At 39.8% G+C, this 25,417-nt stretch overlaps 1 protein-coding gene and 1 non-coding gene across 3 annotated transcripts in view; both read right to left on the bottom strand.

The window, feature by feature from the left end:
- Nucleotides 1-25,417, bottom strand: part of LOC126248775 (protein phosphatase 1H) — a 174,464-nt gene that overhangs the window by 66,713 nt on the left and 82,334 nt on the right. The gene's annotated exons all lie outside the window — the stretch shown is intronic.
- On the bottom strand, nucleotides 22,416-22,490 carry Trnas-cga (transfer RNA serine (anticodon CGA)). The gene has a single exon. It is a non-coding gene; the product is annotated as a tRNA-Ser (tRNA).

Below are 25,417 nucleotides of genomic sequence, written 5' to 3'. Positions count from 1 at the left end.
GAATGCCCAACCACTTAATCATAGGGCTCTTGGCCTCCACAATGTAGTTCACTTCTACCATAATTTGTTGCTATTCATTCATAGTGATATTAAAATTCCCCAAGTATGGTTGTCTTGAAAACTTAACTGAGCAGAATTGACATTTTGGAGTGCAGTGTACTGATAATTGCACTAGCTGTACGTCTGGTAGGTTTTCAAGGTAGATGAAGTGTGGTTGGCCTGTAAGGGCGTAGTACTGGCAGGTAAATCAGTGTCTATATAGTGCCATGCACACCCATAAACTGCCCCTTTTCGAAGTTGGCTAACATAATTCTGTTATGTTCTAATGTACTTTCGTTGTGTTCGGCACCATCACTATAGTTAGATTCTTAATAAACATTAATCTGACCACAAGAGGATATCAAAAATGTCACAAACTCTTTAAATCTAGGTCATTAAAGGTTTAGTTTGGACCATATTCATCATACAATTTTCCTACAGCCTTCAGTTTCCTGCATCGTGAAGTATAACCTTGTGAACCAAAGAAACTGAGAAATAGTATGTGTGTGCTCTACTGGTCTCAAATTTCCCTCAGACCACATGTGGAACTGAGAGCCAGAGTGGGCCAAATGCAACTTTCTTGAAACAGAGAAAAATTTATCTACAGTTTAGTACATCACATGATTTATTGAATGCATATTATTTGAAATTATTAGTATTATTATGCAAAGTAGACATTGGTGAAACTATACTTGCAACATGAAACTAAAAAACAAATATCTTGTCTTAAAAATAATAATACAAAGTAATATATATTTCAGACCCTTGGAGATGACCCACTATGGCTCTAAGTTTTTGAAGTCAAACTAGAAAAAGCATATGTGGGTCATCTCCAAACTCACTCTTGCTGTTTAGTTCTCCATCTCCAAATTCTGGAAAAATTGATAAGAAGCTGGTGTAATATAAGGTAACAAAGACATTAGGTCTTCATATTTAGTTTTAGTTATTTTAACTGCTCTTTTATAAGCTGGTGGCAGGCACCATGGGAAGGAATAGCGAATGTGGCCTTCACAGTGTTTCTGCCCCTTTTCATTGGTGAAACACCAATAATTTTTCAGCTTTCTATTTCATGTAGTAAAGTGGCATTTAATTTTCATGGGTTCAGATGCTTCAAACATAATCCATTTAATTTGGAACCACTGTGCCTTTCCACCATCTACCGTTTCCTTGCACATTGAAAATTTACATTTTTGTATTATCTTTGATATCAAAAAAGTTGGACTGTTTCTTGTTTTCTGTAAAAGGGTTCTTTGTCCTGCAGTACTTTATGAGATCCACATAATCATCAACTGAAAATAGAGATTGGGCTTTACATTCAGCAGATTCATTACTACTGAAGACCCTGTCATTAGGGAGGAAAGAATAACCTGATTCTACAAATTTTTGATCTGTTATCTTAAACTGAGGGTGGTGGACAAGATAGGCCCACAGGGAAGCTATGTACTGTTTACTGTTTTTTCCACCAAATATGTCAGAATATGTTATTAAATGGTCAGTTTTTGTGTTTACTGAATCGCGGTAAGATAACAGACATGATCCCACTTCATTGGCACCCCTCTGACGTAATAATCAAGTGAATGTTGCTTATGACCATCTTCTCAATTAGTATTTCCACGTCGAATCTTAATATTCATTACATGAACCATTCCTGAAAAATATGCATTTTACTGGTCAAAATCACCAATGGACCATAATGTACTGTGTACTCGTGCCCTGTAATTTGTATTGCACAAACATATGAAACATCGCAAGCCACATTTACGACCTCTGTTTTTTGTATGTTTTCACAGATACACATTTCTCACTTGAATTAACATACTCTTGGTCCATGTTTCTTTTCCTTTTTCTAGTATTTTGTACTCACTGATCACTATTTTGCACATGTTTCCTTGTTTCTGTAACTATGTCACTATTTTATTGCATTATGTCAGCCATCTTGAATGTTTACATCACATGATACGAGTCATTTGTTCCGATTGGCTGTAAGGGAATTGGGATTTTATAGAGACTGTTTTCTTTACTCTGTTATTATACTGCATTATGAGGAATTTAGACCAAGCTAACAGTTTTGTGAAGCACTTAATTCAGCAAAAAATCCACAGATGGCATCAGCTCCAAAAACATGAAACCTGGATTTGTTCACTCTGGCTCTCAGCTCTTCATATACGGGAACATGTACATTGAGTAAACAATCTATAATGTATCTGTATTAATTACACAGAATAAACAACAGAAACATAGGCAAGTGAGACTGCGATTGAATGGTGGTGATCTTTCCACTGGTCATATTGTTTACTAAATTGTAAGTGACAAAGACAAATGCACTAACACAACATCCAAAAACTGGCAGAAAAAAATCAAGCAGCACTACAGGCAGACAAAATTATTATACTTACCAAGTACAATGAAAAAGAAGGCAAAACACTGAGCTTTTGAAACCACGTGTTCGTTTTTCTGCAACTGAAGAGAATATGGTAAAAAGGAAAATGGGGTCAATAAAAGCTAAGTCACGCAGGCCCTTAAATGATGAGAGGGAGGAAAGTGATACAAAATTTGAAAAAACAGACAAGGGCAGAATGCTTGTGGTGTTAAATTCTGTCAGACTACAGATAATAATAATTTCTTGTTAAGTTAACAGAGCACTATTTTATAAAAGGCAGTTGAAGAGTTATGAGAGCAAACCAAGGAAAGTCAGACCAAGTCAATACGCAAGAGTGGTTTCCAAGATTGAAAATGAAACTACTGTAAACAAATTTGTCACAATCAAAATTTGGGAACATAGGGGAAACAGTCTAGGCAGAAAAAGACAGAAAAAATACAGTAAGATCCTAGGAAAGGAAGAAGGAAGGAAGGGCTGAGAACACAGTGTAGAATGAGTATGGAGCAGCTACAGAACAGGTAACGAAATGAAGGAAAGTGGAGAAGAGGATGAAAACAGCACAGGAGTAGAAGAGTGAATCTAAGACCAAGGGAGTGGCAGGAAAAAGTACTTCTGGAAAGCAAGAGAACTAAAACTGTTCTTTCTTAGACAGCATCACCACTGCATTGACTTCTCAACCATCTTACTTTTCTCATCTCCCTCTACTGTTTGAATACTGTTTTGAATTATACTGGGTGTCTGCAAATCCCCTCTGAAATTTCCAAGAAACATAAATTGGAAATTTTTAGAAATACAGAATCATAGTTTGTTGTAAAATGTTTAGCAGCTCTCAATGTTCTTTTCTTTTTCCTGTGTCCCTTGTTGCACATTTGCGTTGGAGTGCGTAAAAATGGCGACAGAGCAGGAGAAGATGCAATGTGTCATGTGGTATGTAGAACCCAAATCTGTGGCAACAGTACTGTGGAATTATTGACAAGTATAGGAGGGCACCACTGGCACAATGATTTGGCAGTTCCCCAGTGTCTTCAGCAAGTGTTGACAGAGTATATGCTGCATTTCAACACAGCCCTCAGAAGTCAATTCATCATGCATCATGCGAATTGCAGTAAGCAATATCAACTGCCAATAAAGTTTTACATAAGTGGTTATGTCTTTCTGTGTACAAAATGCAAGTGGTCCAAGCATTGTAGCCAAATGATCATCTTCTACAGTATGCAGTCATATGTTGCATGCTGACCTCCATAGATGCTGAAAATACTTACACGAAAAAGTACCCATTTTCAGATGAAGCAATATTTCACATTTTTGGACATGTGACTCACCTCAAAATTATGATTTTGAGTTCTAGACACCTATACAGCACACAAGAACAAGAACACATCTGTGATAGCCCAAAGTTTAATGTTTGGTATGGGCTGAATGTACGATAGGATGATATGCCCATTTACCTTTGAATAGAAAACCATAAAAAGAAATATTTACCTGGACATGTTCCAACAGTTGCTGCTACCACAGAATGAAGAACTGCTGCCATCCATCTTCCAGCATTATGATGCAACCCCACAATGGAGTTTGAACAAGCGGAATGTGATAAATTACACATTTGCTGAGGGCCCCTTATCTCTACCAATGTCAAGCCACTAGATTTCTTTTTGTGGGGTTGCGTCAAGAATCGTGCATAGAAAATGTGTCAATGATACTGCTAACCTTTGTGCATGAATTAGTGAAGCAATCAGAACTGTTAATGCTGCAATGCTGACCTGTACATGGGCAGAATTTGAATATTGCCTTGATGTTCTACAAACAATGAGTGTAGCACACACTGAAATTCTGGCATAATAGAAAAAACTTTGAGAGCAACTTAAGATTTTACAACAAATCACGATGCTCTGTCTTTAAGAATGTCCAAGTTATGGTTTTTCACAATGATAGCTGTGGTATATGCAGAGCTGCACCACTGCATATTCAGCCACCACATTCGTGGATACACGCTTTGCGGGCCAGGTATGGTCCCTTCCTTACCTCAGGAGGTTGTTTGTCAACAGTAGAGTCACTTGAGCTGTTTACCTCTAAGCCTCCTGCAGCCAACTAAAGTGTCTGGGGGCACAAACCATACCAATACATGATGCACAGGTTATGGTAAACAGCACTGCAGTCGCAAGCACCTATTTGTGTCCACGTGACACCCCACCTGTATTCATCGCTGATGGGTACTTAAGTCAGTGCTCAGACCCTCAATGGCCAGTTCAGCTTTGGATACTAGACTGATTACCAGCCAGCTTCAAGCCTATGCTTTGTACCACAGTTGCTGCTCAGCCCCTCAACAGCCAGTTCAACTTCAGATTCCAACACAGCTGCTAACCACTCTCGAGCCTCCGCTTCAGATCACACTGTTTGCTGCTGCTGCCATCAGACAGTGCCTTCTCATATGTTCACCAGGATTGCAGCCATTTGACACCCATCAGCTGCTCCAGAAGGCCCCACTTCACTGGAGCTGCTGCTCAACTGTCCAAGAGCCCATTACTTTGTGCGACCATTGTAAACAAACAGTTGTTATTCCAATGCACACATCAATGACTACCTCAGTACACCACTTGGCCAAGGGCACTCCAACAGTGACACTTTGTGGACACCTCAACATGACTAGGTACTCACAAAAAGTTTTGCACTCCCTAAATATTAGCTAATGTATGTGGGCTTAGATTCAATGGGACAAGGAATAAGGGTGTAAGCATTATGAAATTAATAACACCTTTACTCTGAAATAAAAACAAAACAATAAATCAAAATAAAGTCAGCCTGTTTGAAGGTGAACATCTTTGAAATCAAAATAGGCTTCGGGTAACATTAAATACCATGTTGTTACACCTACTACCCCATCCCCTTACCCTGCTAGACCACCCCTCATTTCCCCCAAACCAACTACTGAACAGTAAAATGCTTGGATCCTCATTGGCATGTTGTCCACAGGGTAACTGGGACAGTGTTGTTCCACCTGAGGGTTCCTGTGAGGGTACATTGGAAGTTTCCACCAATTCCAAATGTGCTCAATTGGGTTCATGATAGCAGGTACCACAGGCCATTACACTTAACTGATTCGTTTTCACAATGTGGATGCAATGTACATGGGCATTATCATACCGAATGACAAACACAATACCAAAATGTTGGCTTGACGAGTTGGACAATAAGTAGTGGGATCCTGCCCTAAAATTTCCCTTGGTAATAATGAGACACATCTATCTAGCAACCTATACATGATACTGGCCAAAAACGTGACTGACACAACTTGCTGCTGAAACTGGAACTCCACATGAGAGTCATCGGTAGCTGGCCACTCCCACACTCTTCTATAATGATCATCAAAAGTCTGACAAATCCTGCACTTATCAGTGAAGGTGACCCGTTGCCCACATTATCCATGCACCACAGTGCTGAGAATTTCATACTGTTGTTAGTAATGGATACCTGGGTCATCATAGCCCTTACAGATGTCTGACGAAAGGTAGTGTATTCTCCTTGAGGTAACTATGTGCATGAATTTGTAAGTAGTGGTTATCGGCTGGTGTTTCTGGTGAGCAATATGAGGCTTATCTTCAATGCTTTGTGTCTCATAATAGGGCTGAATGTGCAAATAACTTCACTGTAGAGTACATTAATTTGGAAGGCAACTTCCTTCATTCACAGCCTTTCTTACTACAAAGTGACAAGTGTGCACACAACTTGAAATGATACTATGAGGCATGTTGATGTACTGAACAGTGCTCACGAGACACATTGTCTGTTTATGACTCAAAACACAGGACACCCTGCTGAACTGCAGTGAGAATGCAAATTTACTTTGCCCTACATTACTCTGGTGGCTGTACATAGCAATTTCCTGTGGTCAAAAAGAGTATGGACAAAGAAACCTCTTGCATGTGAGATCTTAGTAAGGCTCATTTGAAAGTGATATGTTGACAATTATGACAGGAAAATTATTAGCTGCCAATGACTTACCATGTGCATCAAGAGGGTGACTGAAAATGAGTGTCTTGGATTTGCAGAGAGCAGCCTTCTATTGGATGTATGTATTACACTTCACAAAATGGCCACCATTGACATTCAAAAAATATTCAAAACAAACCATTAAGTTGCACCATGAACACCAAATGAAGAATGGTGTGCCACACTCATCACAAAGGTTCACATCATCAAGACTGAAGGCAAACTCTTTTGGAGGTACATACCATGCAATATGTTCAGCTAGGTATCCACTCTTAAAGAATTCACATAAAATCATACTTGTGTAAAGGGGTGATGAGAACTGATGGAATTTGATGGCACACAACCCAATAAGAAACAGCCTGTCCTGGAACGTATCATGAAACTGGCTATACTTTAAGAAGTAGCTGCAGATAGTGCGATAATGTGTTTTATAGGCACGGAAAAAACAAACATCCACAGGACAAATTTGTCCAATGGTTTCAGGTGGTATGAACTGCAATGTCACACACTTTTCAGGAGAAACAGTTTGCTCTAAAGAAATGTGATTTTTATATGCAGATCAGGAGTCAAGCAAAAGCAATTTATTTTGACCAGCTGGTGGTCAAAAAGCAGTGCTCATACAAAAGCTGTAGTTCTCTTATGCCCATTTTCCCACTCTTGCTTGCTGTGGTGTAAATATTCCCTACTGCTCATGCAAGATCATGCACATGAGAAGGAATCACAGGGGGTAGAGCACTTCCACTGTTTGCAGAACAATAAAACTTCCCAGCCAATTTACCATCCATATTGTCAGTACAATTGTATATGAATCCGTTAAGGTGATGTTAGTTGATCTTGATACATCTCTCTTGATACCTATATTTCCAGGGTCTCCTTTCATATGCATTTTCTCTTCAAATCCCGATTGGTCAGAGTTAAAAACAAATTCATTACTGAACGACAGGATAAGTTTTTTCATCTCAGCTACAAATTTTTTGGCCAATTCCACAGTTTGCTGTGCATCATCAAGTTGATGCTTTGTATGAAATTTCATTATCTTACATCTTTCAATTCTGTAGCACTGTTTGAAGTTATGCAACCGTCCACTGCTTTCCTGGAGATCACTGTAATCTACATCATGTGCAATTTGATGTTCATAATGTAGTAGGTCACTATCATGCACATCCAGTAAACTGTATCATGCATCCTCGAAATGCGCAAACATAGTTTTTGTAACAAATGCCCCTTGTCCTCCCTTGAATATCTGTAGTTTTTCTTATACACTGCATGGTTATATTGCTGCAGAATTATTCAAAATCTGTTCATAATCGTTTTTTCACTATGCTGTGGATGACCTTCTATGTACATAATTACATTTAGTACCCACTTCTTGGACAATAATTATCCATTACTAGATTTCACTGGACACAGGATTTGTGGCTCCCTGCCTGACGAAGATAATGAAATACATGGCTCAACACCTGTTTCAGTATCACTTTCACTTGATATGCATGTATCAGCATCATTGTACTCCTCATGTACTAATCATATTCAACACCACACATTCCACTGACTCATCTTGCAAAAATGCTAATATTTCATCTGTCACTTCCTTCTCACTCTGTGAAATTCCTTGGGTTCTTTTATGGTGAAATGTCAACTTCAGCAATTGTTGTTGTAGATATAATGCAATGTTTGCTTTGTTTATCATTGCCATTACTCTGCTTTGTATCAACACCACTAACACTGTAGCATTCCTGTCAGTTACTTGTCGACTACGCATTTCAACTACACTCCATAGCCACACACTGCGCTCACCATTGGATACCTCCAGTCCTGCCCCCTGTTGCCATTAGCAGCCAATACAGTGGTTGCAAGGTAGACAATCTGCCGGAAGAACGAGCTAGTCAATCGGCCAGAAGAACGAGCCACTGGTTCTGAAATCTTGCGTAATTATAACTTCCTTTCATGTGCTTGTTCGGCCACCACTTGGTGAGTAGGTTTATCTATCCAATTACATTATATTGTCAAAAATTGATTGTTTTCATTGAAAAATTTAAATGTTATTTTGAAGTGAAAAGTGGCATAATTTGCTAGTTATGGCTCACTCACAAACTGGAAAACTTGTTCTGTTTAAGAACATCTGTGTCAAAAGTATCATCATCTTTATTTCAAAAACATTCCTAGCTCATAATAACTAAAATTAGGGAACTTGGAGGACATGTAGAAAAATCTGTGTCTTTAATTGTTCTACCCATGCAGCAACCACAAATCAAATAGGAAAATGTGTGGGGGTGAGGCTATTAATAGTACCAATTGCCACCACCCGAACACAATGCTAAGCATCTTACTTTAATGGAGGACTGATACAATGACTGATCAACAAGCACAGCACGTGCCTGTGCACACACACAATGATTAAGGGCTGCAGAAACAGTTGCACTGATTTAGGTTAGTGTTTGACAATCAGTTAACAGGGATTTTACTTGGCTTTGGGGGAAGATATTCTTTGAAGTAATCATCAAATTAATCAAGTGGAATATCATCAAATTTTCATGACGTAGTAATCATTCTTACTGAGGATGTACATTGTATCAAATTCCTACAAGAAAGAACCATTATTAGTGATAATACAAACACTTTATTAGCAAATTGTCCAATATTTATGGCAGTATGACTTCACATGTATTCTAAGAATATTTTGAAAATATTGAAATGTAGCTGTATTAACGGATCTTAACACAGCATATGACTTTTTTTTTTTTTTTTTTTTTTTGGGGGGGGGGGGGGGGGCAGGTCATCAGTCTACTGACTGGTTTGATGCGGCCTGCCACGAATTCATTTCCTGTGCTAACCTCTTCATCTCAGAGTAGCACGTGCAACCTACGTCCTCAATTATTTGCTTCACGTATTCCAATCTCTGTCTTCCTCTACAGTTTTTGCCCTCTACAGATCCCTCTAGTACCATGGAAGTCATTCCCTCATGTCTTAGCAGATGTCCTATCATCCTGTCCCTTCTCCTTATCAGTGTTTTCCACATATTCCTTTCCTCTCCGATTCTGCGTAGAACCTCCTCATTCCTTACCTTATCAGTCCACCTAATTTTCAACATTCGTCTATAGCACCACATCTCAAATGCTTCAATTCTCTTCTCTTCCGGTTTTCCCACAGTCCATGTTTCACTACCATACAATGCTGTACTCCAGACGTACATCCTCAGAAATTTCTTCCTCAAATTAAGGCCGGTATTTGATATTAGTAGACTTCTCTTGGCCAGAAATGCCTTTTTTGCCATAGCGAGTCTGCTTTTGATGTCCTCCTTGCTCCGTCCGTCATTGGTTATTTTACTGCCTAGGTAGCAGAATTCCTTAACTTCATTGACTTCATGACCATGAATCCTGATGTTAAGTTTCTCGCTGTTCTCATTTCTACTACTTCTCATTACCTTCGTCTTTCTCCGATTTACTCTCAAACCATACTGTGTACTCATTAGACTGTTCATTCCGTTCAGCAGATCATTTAATTCTTCTTCACTTTCACTCAGGATAGCAATGTCATCAGCGAATCGTATCATTGATATCCTTTCACCTTGTATTTTAATTCCACTCCTGAACAATTTCTTTTATTTCCATCATTGCTTCCTTGATGTACAGATTGAAGAGTAGGGGCGAAAGGCTACAGCCTTGTCTTACACCCTTCTCAATACGAGCACTTCGTTCTTGATCGTCCACTCTTATTATTCCCTCTTGGTTGTTGTACATATTGTATATGACCCGTCTCTCCCTATAGCTTACCCCTACTTTTTTCAGAATCTCGAACAGCTTGCACCATTTTATATTGTCGAACGCTTTTTCCAGGTCGACAAATCCTATGAAAGTGTCTTGATTTTTCTTTAGCCTTGCTTCCATTATTAGCCGTAACGTCAGAATTGCCTCTCTCGTCCCTTTACTTTTCCTAAAGCCAAACTGATCGTCACATAGCGCATTCTCAATTTTCTTTTCCATTCTTCTGTATATTATTCTTGTAAGCAGCTTCGATGCATGAGCTGTTAAGCTGATTGTGCGATAATTCTCGCACTTGTCAGCTCTTGCCGTCTTCGGAATTGTGTGGATGATGCTTTTCCGAAAGTCAGATGGTATGTCGCCAGACTCATATATTCTACACACCAACGTGAATAGTCGTTTTGTTGCCACTTCCCCCAATGATTTTAGAAATTCTGATGGAATGTTATCTATCCCTTCTGCCTTATTTGACCGTAAGTCCTCCAAAGCTCTTTTAAATTCCAATTCTAATACTGGATCCCCTATCTCTTCTAAATCGACTCCTATTTCTTCTTCTATCACATCAGACAAATCTTCACCCTCATAGAGGCTTTCAATGTATTCTTTCCACCTATCTGCTCTCTCCTCTGCATTTAACAGTGGAATTCCCGTTGCACTCTTAATGTTACCACCGTTGCTTTTAATGTCACCAAAGGTTGTTTTGACTTTCCTGTATGCTGAGTCTGTCCTTCCGACAATCATATCTTTTTCGATGTCTTCACATTTTTCCTGCAGCCATTTCGTCTTAGCTTCCCTGCACTTCCTATTTATTTCATTCCTCAGTGACTTGTATTTCTGTATTCCTGATTTTCCCGGAACATGTTTGTACTTCCTCCTTTCATCAATCAACTGAAGTATTTCTTCTGTTACCCATGGTTTCTTCGCAGCTATCTTCTTGTACCTATGTTTTCCTTCCCAACTTCTGTGATGGCCCTTTTTAGAGATGTCCACTCCTCTTCAACTGTACTGCCTACTGCGCTATTCCTTATTGCTGTATCTATAGCGTTAGAGAAGTTCAAACTATCTCGTCATTCGTTAGTACTTCCGTATCCCACTTCTTTGCGTATTGATTCTTCCTGACTAATGTCTTGAACTTCAGCCTACTCTTCATCACTACTATATATGACATAATACTAATAAAAGAAAAACTTATCAATTTTTGTAGCATTTCTATGCTCTTCTCATTAATTATCATTAACTTCTTCATAAAGAGCTGTCACATAAAGCGGCAGTTACACAGCAGTCAGTAAAACACACTTACAAATGCAAAATAATGTTTACACATGACATATTCATAGACTTAGTGTTTACTTTTGGTGATTTTACAGAAGAAAAGTCATGCAAATAAAGAAATCAACGTTTTTCCTATTGAACAATACTCAAATATTTACGCAGGTACAAAGAGACTGGATAGACAAGTGAGGAAAAAAGCTGCAACAAACAACACTTTGAACTGAAAACAACAACAACAGAAGATATTCAAGGCAAATGCTCTCAGATATTAATTAGGTTTGGATGTGCAAATCTGTCAACATGCAACAGGTTTACTAAACCAGTACAAATGACAACTTTCTTTAAACTACATTGCTTCCCTTTACTGTTACAATTTTTTCTCTGATTACTGAATATTTGCTTCCATTGCTTGAAAAGTGCATTATACGCTACTTAAAAACACAGCCGGATCACTATTTTTTATTAATGATCCAGACAATGTTTTTCATTCATTATACCAATGGAGATCACAATTTCCAGAGGCATGTCATCAATTATGAATTGCACTGTATGACGCAAAGTCCTTTATTCCACACCCCGTTCTCTTTCCTCATGTAGCTTTACAAAGGATTCATCCTTTTCTTAATTGTTACCACTTTTCTACAAATTTCTCCTTTTTCTCATTTGATCTTTAATACAAGACATCATTGTCAAAGAAGTCTCAAAATAGATTTGATGCAACTGTTGGTCTTTTATCGAAGTACAAATCTAGTCCAAGGGCACTCTGAAAACAATACACATGAAATCCTGGCACATACATTCTTAGTCTCAATTCTCTAATACCTTCAATCTTCTACACATACTGTTCAGAAACCCTTCCACTGTTGCAGTCTGGTCTGGAATGCTTCTAACAGAACTGGTCTCAGCAAATGCATTGAAACTGGGTATGATATACTTCCATGTGTCACAGACTTTTGACTTTCTTTTTATTCAGGGAGAGACAGAGATCAGAGGGCAAAATATCCACAGAATTTAGATACTAATAAATAAGCAGAATATTGTTATCCATGCTGTACTGCACAATCACAGGAGTGGTGTGAACTATGTATCATGTACAGAGTGCATAGTGTTCTGTGCAGCCATCAACTTTCTAATGCTAAATCAGCCTAAATCGGTGAATTTTAATCACTGCAAAAACACTGAAAGCAATACTGTGCTCCTGTTTTTGTGTTTTGATCTATACAATGAGAGTATAAAAAACTGGAGCAATCTCGGAGACACCAATGAATGTGTTATATGAGGCTATACATACAAGAGCAGGCACAAAACATCAGTGCATTGGATATGTTTTATGTCAAAATGAGTAAATGTAAAGAACTCACTGACTTTGAACATCAGTGAAGAAACAGTACGAGAATGCTTTCACATGGATTTCACACTAGGTACATGTGCTAAAGCCCACTGTTAGGCCAAATTCACACAGAATTTGTGTGGTGCAAACATCTGGCAGGTATGTGGCACTATTTCACATCACATGTCACTTTGTGGTCTGCGCCACATCCACTTGCCGTCATGAGTGGTGCACCGAAGCAACAAGTGCCAGAAGTGTTCAAGTGGCACACAGCTGTTTTCAGTAATTTGAAGTCATCTGCTGTGCCTAAAAAAAACTGTTTTATGTAGACGAAACAAAGCTACATCCACCTCTGTAGATAGTTTCTCAGTAAAACTTTTACTTTCAACACAAAAAATTAAAAACTACTGTTTTTGGATTTGCACATGTTCTCCCCTATGCAGTCTTTCTCATTCTGTAAAAAAAAAAAAAAAAAAAAAAAAAAAAAAAAAAATGATTTTATGTCATCATATAGTCTGACATCACAGATTGATAGTGAACTGGTTTATTTTTGTTACTGCCCATAGTTTTGTGGTAGTTCCCAAATAACTAAATATTTTGAAAGCTTTTCAGTGAGGAATGTCGTCACTGGCCAGTTTACGTTTGGTGGGTCTTAGGACATAGATTGCTGAGTATGATGTATAGCTACCATATCAAAATTGTTTTTAAAGATGGAAGGAGAGAGATACCTCTTTTCAGTGCTGAGTAAATACGTGATATATCTTGACATCTGGCAGCCACATGCTACGACGCAGAACACTCAACATTATGGCTGTGCACTATGTCGATTTGTGGCATGTGTTTCTCTTTTTTATGTCATTTATAAAGTCAGTTGCAATAAAGTTTTATATTAATGTTGCATTAAGAGTTACTCTCATTTTAAAACTAGAGGTAGACAATCGCACACCCAGCAACAGAGTTCGCTATATGCTGTATACGTAAATTTTTCTTGTCTGCACTAACAGTTACATTCACAAAACATTGAATAACTGTTTTTGTTCACATATTGTCGAACAAATGGCATGTGTTCCAGTTAGCAATGATTGCGAAATGAGATTCTGCTACTGATATAACTAAAGTATTCTGTGTTCTGGAAGTTTTATGTTTATCTATTTGCTGACGCATTTTATGCTTATATATTTAGGCTTTCTTGATGCAAGGTAAAACACCATTTTGCATATTTTTTAAGAGTTATTACACGATTACTTACATTATCTTTGAAAAAGTAGCACTATTTTTTTTTTCCTGGACGAACAATATTGAATTTGTGCAGTTAAACCTTATTTTGAGAAAGTGCAACACAGGTCAAAACACATACTGTTTACTGCAATACCAAATCTGCACAAGCAGTACTGGTAGCAGCAGATACGAAAAAATTTAATGCTGTTCCTGTTAAAATTATACTGCACGTGTACAGTCAGCATCACATTTTCTGCCCTTAATCAATGGGGTTTGCCGGGCAGACATGCAAAAATCCACTATTCAGTCGGTACTTGCTCATACAAAATTCGTTTTACAGCTGGGATATCCTGTCACATTTCAAGTAATGCTTTCTCTTGCCACTTTTTACTGGCAGAATTTTATCACACACAATACGCAAAACTGAAATGTTATCTAGTGTCAGATTTCTTTTTCCAGTATCTCTTGGCTTCTTTGCAATGCTTTTACAAATCCATGGTTGCTAGATGTTATGACTTTTCCTTCCCCTTAGTTTACTAGGGTTGTCAGATGAAATGTGTAGCAAGATACACTCAGTTTTTTTTGAATGAGTCTCTGGGCAACCCATGGTCTAGTGCATAAAGATCCCTAAAATCCTCTGGTTCCATCTCGCACAGAAGGAATCCGTTGTCCTTGGAGTTAGCGATGTCTGGAATCCAGTTTTCTGGGTGAAAGGATATTTTGTTCCTCTCAATAAGGGCAAAATCTTTTATCACTTGATAGGAAACTATGCCCTGTTACTAGGAATTTCTGGTCTACAGCAGTGAAATATTTATGGATAATCAGATTTTGCAAAATTGCCCTAATATTTTGAACATCTCTTACAAATTCAGCAATATTTAGGTTTATGTTCACATGAAAGTCTTGAGAAACCGGTATTATGATCAAAACATTCCAGTTTCATTGCTTTTCTCTGAATTCTGTCCTTCACTTTGTCTAATGCAATATAGAAAGACTTTTGAGACACACTGTAAAAATGCTGGAAATTTTCGGGATACACATGCAGTCCTTTCATTACATCAAATGTGCAGTATTTCTTCCCTTTTCCCAACCATAACAGATGAACCCAATACCTTATTTGCTGCTTAACATTTACGCGCTAGAAAAGATCCAATGCATCAGTATCTTCACCTGATAAAGAAGACATATTCTGACCCATTCATAGTGGGGCTGTTCCCCACCTCTCTGACAGTGCCACTTCAGCGTGAATTGCTCAAGCCCTGTCCACACCAAGTCATGTCTTGAGGCCACCACGCATCTGCACCATGCCATTTCTGTGTGAATTGGGCCTTAGGAATGTTATTTAGAACTTAAAGCAGCAGGGAAGCAAAAAACTCAATCATCGCTCCAAGAAATTAGCTTTCTATATACACCCAGTATCTTTCCTATGGGTTGTCGGGTGCATTTTCTCTCCTGTTTCCACAGATATTTGCAATTTTATTTTTGGAACATGGAGCTGGAGTCAGGTCCGGTCTCAGAAACTGATATACGGCTGGGAGAGGGGTGTGCTGACCACATGCCCCTTCATATCCGCATCCAGTGACGCCTATGGGCTGATGATGACACAGCAGCCAGTCGGTACCATTGGGCCTTCATGACCTGTTCGGGAGGAGTTTTGTCAGGCCAAGCAAGTACTGCTCATCTCATCTTTCATATGATGCCCAGCATCAACAGAAAATGTTGGTTTGTTTGCCCATTACAAACAAAATCATTTTTAAAGTGGAATTTTACATGCCCATTCGACAGAGCTGTCCAAAATTAGTCTAGAGCGATATTCATTTTATCACTGTGTATTAACAGGAAGGGTAAAACACAAAGAATAAACAGTACTCTTACAGCAACTCAGCAGGGCTTCTGCATGGTGGTAGCAGTCAGTGCAGGCTAGGGTGGTGCTATCATTGCTGGAGTACTGGTTATTCTTCATGTTCTCTCTGTTAATAAACATTGATAACACGAATATTGCACTAGACTAATTTGGGACTGCTCTGCCAAATGGGCATGTGACAAATTCCACTTTAAAAATAATTCTGTTTGTAATGGGAAACAAATTGACACTTTCTGTTGACACTGGACATCGCACAAAAAATGTAATAAGCAGTATATCTGTCTGGACTGACTCCCGCTGTGCGTTGCAAAAGCAAAATTGCAAATATTTACTGAAACACCAGAGATAATGTAGCTGATGACTCTAAGACACTCTGTGTGTGTGTGTGTGTGTGTGTGTGTGTGTGTGTGTGTGTGTAACGCAGTATGCATGTCTAGCATCTCCTCTTAATTCCCTGGATTGGTTCCAACCAAATTTGGTACACAAAGAGCAAACTTCATGAATATCAGCACTGTGGGATTTACAATCTCCTAGCTCCAGTAGGAGCAGAGATACAGGCAAAAACGTGCTTTTTCAGCCCTTGCAGTGCTGGGTACCCTGCACAACAGGCATGTTGTGTGGGGGAATAGTATCAGCCTGCTTGCAGGACAGCCTGAATGCTGGGGACAAGAAAGGCTTTTCCAGCCCCAAAGTTGCAGTCTGCTCTGCGTGGCAAGTTGTTGTGTTGGAGTAGCATTGATCTGCTTTGCACCGTAGCCTATACTTCAGGAACAAAAAACTGTTTTCAAGCCCATGACATGTAATCTGCCCTGCACAACAGGCATGTTACGGGAATGTATCGGTTTACTTTATTGACCTGCTTTTCAGGTGTTACACATGCGGGAAGGTACACTTGGGGGAATATTGAGATTGACAGAGGAAGGAATAGACAAAGATAGGGGGAAGGAAGGGACGAATAGGAAAAACGGGTAGGAGGGGATGTACAGAGAAGTGGGAGGCAGGAGGGGATGGACACTGAAAGAGGAAAGGAGGGGAGGAGATGTACAGGGAGAGGCAGAAGGAGAGGAGAGGACCAGAGAAAGTGTGATGGAGGAGGAGGAGGACATAGAGAGGAAGGCAGAGGAGATGGACACAGAGAAAGCTGAGAAGGGGGAAATGCAGGAGGAAGGAGGACAGTGTAGTGTAGTAGTGGTCAGATGAAAAAGAAAGAGGGGATGGAGGATATGAACAGATGGAAGGTGGGAGGAGGAAGACATGGACAGAGGGAGGGTGGAAGGAGGAAGATATGGAGAGAGGAAGGGGTGGAAGGAGGAGGATATAGACAGAGGAAGGGGTGGAAGGAGGAGGATATAGACAGAGGAAGGGGTGGAAGGAGGAGGATATGGACAGAGGAGGAGGAGATAGAACATATGTGAGAGTGAGAGTGAGAGAGAGAGAGAGAGAGAGAGAGAGAGAGAGAGAGAGAGAGAGCTGGGAGGATGAGATGGACAGAGAGACAAGACGGAGGAAGAGGTGGCCACAGAAGAGGGAGCAGGAGGCATGGGAAATATATATGTCATACACCAACATGGTTGACGCTGCAGGGAAAATGCTAATCCTCTATAAAGTGAACTGTATGAAACAATATAGTAGTGAACTATTGGAGAGGACTTCTGTTATAGATAGCATTCAAAGGCCTATGATAGATATCCCCAAAGAAAGATTATGGGATTTGGCTTTACGACGGTTTTGCAGCACAGAAGCCATTCGCCATTATAACAAATGAGTGGCATCGCTTACAGCAGTATGAGGAATGGGATCATTGATCTGTGGAGTAGTAGTTGCATGGAGTGATTATGAGTAATGGCACATAGTATAGTATATACATTTTTACACATATATGAGAACATTTAACATTTTGTCTGACAAACCGACCTGTTATCAATTCACGTCTCATCTAGCAAGAAAGAATTTCTACACCTGACTTTGGAAATCAGTATCTTAAAGACCATACACCTCAGCAACAGATATCTTGCTTCTTTATGACTAAGGCGCCCAATAGTTAGTTACTATTCAACAAACTTTAAGGCGGTTTCCTTTTATTGACTTATTTATATGGACACATCAACATCATCAAGGATTAAACCACATGAAGAGTGAAATGAGAGAGAGAGAGAGAGAAAACCAATGTTGCCCCAGCAGATAGAACAGTTAGCCAAATCACATGACGGGGTGTTATCAGATCTTTTACTGGCTGTCAGTGTGACAGCTGAGTGTAACAGCAAGAGGCACTATGTAAGAACACTTGAGCCTGTCAAGATTGTGGGTGCCTGATGGATGGACACACTATCTCACAGATCACGCAGCAGGTGTTTACCAGCCATGACTCAGCCTTCTTCACAGAAGTCCCCTTCAGCCTCTGTGTATGTTGATGTTTCAAAACACATAGCTTTTGTGCCTCCAGTGCAGGCAAACGCAGGTGTAGATTCTCTTGTGGTTGCCTTCGAAATGCCCTTTGAGGCTTTCTTGATGTTATGGTGTCAGCAGCAACGGCACAGCAGTGGCCAGCAGTCTGACCAATCGCACAGCTCGACGAGTGCACTGGCATGAAGGGTGGCAGGTTAGCCCACCAGCAGTTAGCAGCTTGGCTGTTTCTCCAGCAATCTTCATGACAGCAGGCATGCTGCAACAGCTGTTTTCACCAGGCTGCCAATGTCATCACTTCTCACAATATAAGTATAGCTGGTGTTGGGTGTTACATTGTTGCGGCCTGTGACTAAAGCATGGCCACTGTCGCCACCTTCCATAAGGCCGATATCCCACCTAGCCTTCTGGCTCTAGGGGGTGGAGATTGTGGTCTCCAGTTCTACCTTCTCTGCTGCTTGTGCACTGCACTGCAAATCCAGTTCATGTGGGCTGTCCTTCCATACCTGTAGTGGGCATTTTCTGGTGTATGTGTGCCTTCTTCTGGGGGCTGTTATGCCACGGCTGCTGCATCTGTGGTCGGCTGCTGCAGCAGTTCTGTGCTAGTGAATTCCCCCACCTGGCTTGCACTCAGTGGTGCGTATGGGTGCAGACATCAGACAGAGTGCTCCCTCACATTGTTGATGTCTTGCACCTGATGGGGTGCAGACTGTAGTCACTGCCTTCTGTTAGTTAATGCAGCTTTGAATTTCTCACTGCCGCAGCAACTCACTACATTTCCCACCACAGTTCACACATTTTGGTTCTCTCACCTGGGAAGTGGGCAGCATTGACTTGGGTGGCCATGACTGCACTTCACAAAGACACTGAGTATTGTGCCATGGCGAGCCACATGCCCAGCATGCTAACAACTGAAATAATGAGGCATCCCTTGCCTTGAATTCAGATTCTCCACCATGACAGCCATTTTTGCCACCAGGGTGATCTGGAATAATTTCCCATTTTTGATGTTGTCCAAACCAACTGCCAGGAGGAGAGGACCATCATCTGTTGCGTTCAGGGATTTCACTGTGGAAAGCCACGAAAAATAGCCTTGATCACCTTGTCTGTATGTGTGGCATGTGTGTGAAAGGGCCACTGGTGTGTGGCCACTTTCGTGGTGGTCACACTCCTGTAATCTTCACAGGTGAGGAAGTTTGACCCACACCAGATCTTCCTCCACAGATTTCAGAGTGAAGTTGTGCTTGACCTCTCATAGCTAGCCGTGGTAGAACTCATCACTGCATCTACCCTGATGGTGAGCATCATCAAACTCCACCGTGATAGGTGTGGCGAACACTGCTATCTGTCAGTGTGTTGTAGGACAGTCCTCTGCAGATTGGTGTGTGGGCACACCACCACAAAAAACTACCTCTACTTCAACTGAGCGGGAGTGAGTACAACCTGGGATTTCACTCTCTCCACTCCTTTCTCTGCTGATATCATACACCTGTCTATTCAGCATGCCTTGGAACTCCAACTGGTCTCATGACACCTCTCTATGGGCAGCTCATAATGAGTGGAGAAAGCAAGCATGTGTTACCTGCCACTGCGTTTAGGGTGCAGTTTTGGGAAAACTGTCACTAACTTAATTAACCAACAAGGGCAGCAATGAGGATTGTGGTCTACAACTGAAGACTGAAACCGAAGATAAATGGACCACACCACAGAAAAAAATCACTGATTTCATACTGGACAGACAGTACCGTCCAGTGTGCAGTCATATCACTCAGAAACAGTTCCAGGCTGTCAGGTTGCAGAAGCCAGAGCCTCATGCATGTACCTCTGCTTACCCACATCACAGGGCTCAAATATTAACACACATGTAGGAACACCATGGCAGGAAAAAGCATGGCAAAATAAGGCATGGAAAGGCAAATCATGGTACACATGGGTACAAACAGAGATCAGTATTTGACGTGTTAAGAAGCACACGTGGCAATTATGTCAGTTGCCTGCTGGGCACTGTCTAGGCAGGTGGTTAAAGTATTATCTTGTAGGAAATTTTTCATAGTATGATATGAAGCCCTGGGACACTGCCATTGCCTCTGATCAGCACATGATGCAGGAACATACTATTTGACCCTGTACATGTGTTTGTTCACCTACATTTCCCCACATGCAACCAGTAACTTTCAGCAAGAAAATGCATCATCCCACTGCACTTGAATGGTGTCAAAATATTTTGAGGGACTTTTTACACATACGAGGGTGCTTGTGTGGCTCCTTTGTCACATGACGCTAAGTGCTGAAAACATCTGGGATGTCATTAAGGGATATGTATTCTCTGGGTCCAGCTACGACCTGGCTTGGATATGTTTTGGATGGCGAGTAAATGGTCATGGGTCAAGATGGTTTCTCAATTCTTTCAGTGTCTCACAGCATTCACGCCACAATGCATACTCTCTGTCATCAGAGTAAAAGAGGTAGGTTTCTTTAATTGAAATCCTCATGACTGAAGCAACAGATACACTACAGGATATGCATCTAATTAACACTATGAAGCAAGAAGCTCTGAACAACTGCGTGGAATTCTTACATGGAATAAAAACATGGACAACAAGTAAGTTGTTGAAAGCAAAGTATTTACCTAGTGGGATGTGGGAAACTGCCTAAAAACCTCATCCAGGCTGGCAGGCGCAATGAAATTCGCCGGGTGGATTTGAACTAGGGCTGGTGCATCTCCTTGTTCCAGAAGCAGTGTTTTAACATGCACAGCTATATGAACAGGTTCATGTTACTATAGATATGGTCAGACTACTCAGCAGTTGCTGTATTAATTATAGATGACATAAAGCAAACAACAAGTGTTACATTAACAAGTGCTAGTGATAAGTTTTCTGGGTACATAATTTTATTTATGGGAGAGTGTCCAAACAGAAAGAGAGTCCTCTTTTAGAGCACTCCTGTCCCCTACCCATAGTGTTGCCAGTTGAGGTAATAGCTGGAGCACCTGTGAGACAGACACAGAAAGCAAATTGGTGATACTGAAATATTCACCCTCTGTCTGCTTTATAACTCGCACACCACCTGAGATGGGTATCACAAGCCCACATTTGCACAGAGGTGTACAGCTTTGAATTTCTTTTTTCCATAATTGTAGAAAAATATGTGGTGTAGCTGGGAGGGGGGGGGGGGGGGGCGGCATATATGTTGAAAATGCAGTCTCACATTACTGCACAATGCATGCAAACTTTTGGAGATGAGTACATTCTCCTTTGTAACCAGCCTTTCCACCAGTTGCATGTACTTTACATGTAAGTGTGGTATGATTATAGCAAGGTAGTTAATTCCATGTTTCATAGAAAATTTGAATGATTTCTATCAAAATAATGTAGAATCACCAGTTTACAGATTGCCCAAACATGATTTGTTTATGTGTACAGATGGCCACATGTTTATTTACAGATGGCACACATGCTGAATAGCCAGCAATTAGTCCTATGCACTAATTGTGTTACTGCCATACAGCCCTTAAGTTCTATAACCAAACTAAACATCTTTGCCACCTATATTGCACATGCTATTCAATTTTTTATTATAAATTTCTCTACATAACAGCAAGAGTTGTCCACAACAAAAAATTCTAATCTGCATTTAAAGCTTGCTTTGCTACCTGTCAAACATTTTTTATTGCTACAGTCTGATATAAAGTAGGTGCCATTTGACAATGAGCTGGATTGCTTCTGCCACCAATATACCAATGGAAGCCTGGCACTGTCCCAGTGCACATTACTTCCACTGCACAAAGCATTGTGCCTGCCAGTTCTCAGTAAAAGTAACTTTTGTGGATACTAAAATTTCAACTACTTCAAGTAAAATCTCAACTGTGGTCCCAATTAAAATTATGAACAGATTTTCACATCCTTAGAGACACTATAGAGCTCTACACCATAAGTGAATTTCAGAATTTTCACTTGCGTTTTGTAGGAGACACACTTTAAACTTCGTACTTGTTACAAGTTAAATACTGACAAAAAAGCCATTTTCCAAAGCTTTCACTGGACAAGGTATTTTGGTAGTTAAAATAATTAAATAAATAAATTTATTTTTGTGATCTTGATAGTTTTCACAATACGATGATAAGTTTGAAACTGAAACTTCCTGGCAGATCAAAACTGTGTGCCCGACCGAGACTCGAACTCGGGACCTTTGCCTTTCGAGGGCAAGTGCTCTACCAACTGAGCTACCGAAGCACGACTCACGCCCGGTCCCACATCTTTACTTCTGCCAGTATCTCGTCTCCTACCTTCCAAACTTTACAGAAGCTCTCCTGCGAACCTTGCAGAACTAGCACTCCTGAAAGAGAGGATACTGTGGAGACATGGCTTAGCCACAGCCTTGGGGATGTTTCCAGAATGAGATTTTCACTCTGCAGCGGAGTGTGCGCTGATATGAAACTTCCTGCCAGATTAAAACTGTGTGCCCGACCGAGACTCGAACTCGGGACCTTTGCCTTTTGTGGGCAAGTGCTCTACCAACTGAGCTGGAAGTTTGAAACTGTTTCCCAAAAGGGAACATTTCATCCAGTCCAAAAAAAAATTACACAACAATGTCACTAATTAAAATTAAGAAAAGATTTTTTACATACTTAGAGAAAATATGAAGCTCTATAACATACAATATTTTTAAATTTTGTACATGATATTTGTAGGAGACTGAGACTGTCAAGTGATTTTCTAACACTGTGGAGAATGTAGAGCTGTGGCAGCTGCCTGTAAACAGTACTCGTTGTGACAACATTGTGATTTTGGACCTTAAATGTCATATGCCAACTAATTTAAATCTGACTATAGGCAAATGATTAAAGATTTTTGTGGCTACATATTGAATGCAGAGATCAGTAGTATGGGCAATTATTTTGTACCTTTGGACACAACTAGTCTTTTCAAACTATGATGGATTATTTATAATTACCTTTACTTGTGAATATATACACAAGGCCTCCCAAAATACATCAAGAATGAGTAAATACATCGTGACACAGATTTCAGTAACTTATAGAAGACCATGAGGTGAATTTCCTACAGAGCTTAGGCAATTTTAACATTTATAACTGTCAAATTATGACACCAAATTCATATTTTTATAATGTAACTATAACTTTTTCCGCAGAATTGGAAAGAGTCTTTAAAGAGGACTTCAACAACACAAAATGTGTGGAACTAGAGCAATCAGTAACAAAATAACAGAACTGCAAATGACTGACATCAGGAAAAGTGGTCCCATAAACATGTGTTCTAGTGCACCAGATGTAAGAAACAGGTATAATTCAGCTATAAATCGTGTGTTTATTGTTTTGGCTGTCATAACACATGCTCAAAAAGTTGACCCTGAGCACTGACTATAAACCAATTCCTGAAGAATGGACAATAATGCAAGTTGAATTTCATCTGGACATATAAGAGCAAACATCCATGTTCCAAGGCATTTCATGTCTTCATGATTCAATGATTACTGCTTGTAGATCTTTGTTTTATCTTTGTTTGAACTTTCCCCACGGGGCAAAAAAGTCCAGGGGTATTAAATCTGGTGAACATGAAGGTTATTTTGCGTTTCCCAAACAACTGATGTTTTAACAATCTTAAAATGTTCTGTGAAGAATTAATTGTGTGGAATGAGTACAACATATGCTGTGTTGGTACCACATGGACTGTCTTATATCAAGTGGAATTCCTTCCACTATATGTGCTGAATATCTGTTAGGAACTGTAGGTTCTTGTGGCTATTTAGAGTCGCATCAATAAAACAGGAAGCAATGATGTGGTTCTTGTACTGCTTGCACCTCACCTAGCTCAATAGTTATCCACTACCAATAGCCAGTGTGGATTATCATTGTCCAGTAGTGCATATTAGGAAGAGTGAGTTGCCCAAGACTTGTAAACAATGTTTCACCTGTAAAAAAAAATCTTGCATACAAATGATCCCTTAACTTTACAGTTTTCATAAGCATCATTTAACGAAGTGTAAACAACTGCGAAAATCATTGTAATGAAGTAGTTGATGGAACAAAATCTGAAAAACATGAAACGCATTTGAATGTACTATTCACAGAACACTGCTTAGGCTGGTAGCACTCATCCATTCAAGTTGCCTCGCAGTAACATATGGATTGTGTGTTACCTACTACTGAAGTGTTGGTTACATTTTTCTCATGTGTTGCTATTATTTTTTGTTGGACTATTTCATTCTTCGCACTTCCAGTTGCTTGAAAATTGTTTTATGAAGTTTGCAAAGACAGACTGTGAGGACCTGGCAAGCATCAAAAGTGAAAACTAAATCCATTTTTTCGACAATCACATACATTGTGAAAGTCTGAGTAACTTCGCGAGCTGTCTAATCATTACAACAGAGCACAGACTTCCAGAGCAAATGTAAACACACAACCTGCATTTCATATTTTCTAACATTTGGTACAGTAGGGTAGATGTTTGAGAGACATGTTCTCCTTATGACTTGACAGTGGTGTGCAGCACAAAGTTTTTGTTCTTATTTGATCAAGTTCCACAAATGTTATACCACTGAAGTCCTCTTCGAATGTTTTTTCCAATGTTAGAGAAAAAGTATACAGTTACACTAAAAAATGTGCCATGATTTGGCAGCTGTGAACATTAAAACTTACTTGTGTATGTCAGAAAACTCACCACATTATACACTACAGTACAGCTTAGCGAAAAATTCACCTTGATATACATACTCATTCTGGATATATTTTGGGTAGCCTGTCTTAGGTACCTCACACCATACAGAGAAGATGCAACTAGAATGTGGAACTCCTTGAAAAGATATTGACAAGGTGACAGTAACTGAGTACCCTATAATATTCTCTCAGCTATATTTTATGGGATTATCTTTTGAAAGGATAAAGATCCAAGAAAATTATGCCAAAAGACAACAGTGAGATCCTAATGGACTTAACTGTTTGGAAAGCTTAATAATGTGTTTGCCAGTTCAAATCTTCGTCAAAATCAACACTCACAAATATCTTAACATTCTGTGTAACATTCATAAAACTGAATATATTCCTTTTTTCTATAAAAATTAAGAGAGACTCCATACTCAGTGTATCTTTGGGAAACGTCACTGACAAACGTTTCAGTCCCGTGCTACCAACAAGATTAATT

This window comes from Schistocerca nitens, chromosome 3 (assembly GCF_023898315.1).
Source record: "Schistocerca nitens isolate TAMUIC-IGC-003100 chromosome 3, iqSchNite1.1, whole genome shotgun sequence".
Lineage (NCBI taxonomy): Eukaryota > Metazoa > Arthropoda > Insecta > Orthoptera > Acrididae > Schistocerca > Schistocerca nitens.
This window is presented reverse-complemented; position numbering and strand designations above follow the sequence as displayed.